Raw genomic sequence first — 1682 nt, 5'->3', positions numbered from 1 at the left:
TCCTGCAAGGCTCAACACTTGACAGGAGTTGCAATACAGGAACTGCCAAGAACAGAAACAGACCATTTTTGGTCCTCCAACTTAACTGGTCCCTGCAACTGAAAGTCAAGGCCACTCGGAATCTCACCAACCCAAAGGGCTGCAATGGCGAGGGCCTCAGATCTGACCTGGGGTCCGTCAAGTCACAGGCTATGTGCTTTGGTTTCATATCACCACTACTGGAAGAGGCACTAGCATTAACGGAAGAAACACCTGCCCCAAGAGCTCAAGAGTCAGCCAGGATCTACTGTGACTCCTGCCACCACTGGACAGCCGAATGCCTCTATGCTCCTCACGCCTTTACATGGACCTGGCATTCCAAGAGCCACTCAACATCTGTGCAGCCCACCCTGGGGCAGCCGTGGAAATGGTGGTGACTAACTATCCATGCCTGTGTGATAGTGAATGCACTCACTGCTAACCAGTCCTCCCTTAACTCCAAAGGAGGCAACGTGCTGGACCTCAGTTTGATGAGGAGACGGTAGTGAGTTCTCACTCATTTTGTTCAGATTTTCCAAGGAATGCATGTGGGGGTGTCATCATGATCCGAGCACGATGCTGGCTATGCCCACCTCCACGGGGCAGGCAGGGCAGCTCCCAGAGGAGCAGTGACTTTGGAGTCCCCAGAACCAGGGGAACTCAGAGCCCCCAGGCTTCTCAGCAAAAGGATGGTCCCTCCATACCAGCCACCAGGCAGTCTCAGGAAATTGAAATCCATGACGCGAAGGGGCAGGGAAGGCACCATGCTCGGTGAAAAAAGAGTGGGCAACCTGGCCCGCCATACTCCTTGCTTCCCAGAACCTCGAGTACCCTCACAAGGGTGATTTCTGAGTGACGGCACACACTTGGAACTTCACCTGATAAGGGACAGAACACAGGCAAGCTTCAGGTGAAAAACTTCTCGTAAGCAATACTGAGCCCACCGTTCCTGAGGAAGGCCTTTTTGCTTCCCAACTGTAGATCCCTTATATACGACTGGATACTGGTATTTACAAGTGAAAAAGTTAGGTTCATGTGAGTTGGAGTCTCCTGACTGATGCAAGGTGGCCCAGACTTGCATGTGGGTCTGAGTACTCAGTGTTCTACTGTACCAATAATGATCCAGGATTCTGGGAGCCTTTACAAATCCTAAGTGAAATAAGAGTCTGAAAGGCAAGCAAAGGCCCTGGTCCTGAACACACAGACTTCTCAAGAGACCTGAATCCATCTTAAATGAACACCATGCAAGAATACAGACGGGTTGACAAAGGCCATGCTCCCGACTACTTGATCCATGCAGGTCTGACCAAAACTCGATCCTGAACCTAAAGACCTTAGGAGCATCTGAGAATTAATTAAGGTGACACTACAAGCTACTATACAGTCAGTGTTAATGCCACAAGTCCCACCTCCTCCTGAACTATAACTGGAGAACCTGGAGTGTGGTCAACTTGGCCTTGGGATGGGCACACAAAGCTCGTGGAGCAGAAGAATTCAGGGCATGCACCTCTTCCTGTGCAAGTGCCCACTCGGTCAGCCGGGGATGCAGCCCCACAGACAAGAGGTTGTGTCCTGGTACCAATCCAAAAGTTACTCCCACAGAGCATGCCCATTTCCTGCCAGATTATTCTCAAATCCACAGATGCAGGGCCTGGGTACCAACC

The 1682-nt window shown here is 51.1% G+C and overlaps 1 non-coding gene across 1 annotated transcript; it reads right to left on the bottom strand.

Moving 5' to 3' along the window:
* Window positions 1–496: 496 nt before the first annotated feature.
* LOC121817158 (small nucleolar RNA SNORD116) lies at window positions 497–587 on the bottom strand. Its single transcript, XR_006056960.1, has one exon. It is a non-coding gene; the product is annotated as a small nucleolar RNA SNORD116 (small nucleolar RNA).
* Window positions 588–1682: the final 1095 nt, after the last annotated feature.

Source organism: Ovis aries, chromosome 18 (assembly GCF_016772045.2).
Source record: "Ovis aries strain OAR_USU_Benz2616 breed Rambouillet chromosome 18, ARS-UI_Ramb_v3.0, whole genome shotgun sequence".
Taxonomy (NCBI): domain Eukaryota; kingdom Metazoa; phylum Chordata; class Mammalia; order Artiodactyla; family Bovidae; genus Ovis; species Ovis aries.
Note: the sequence above shows the minus strand (reverse complement) of the source record. Positions and strands in the feature narration are given on the sequence as shown.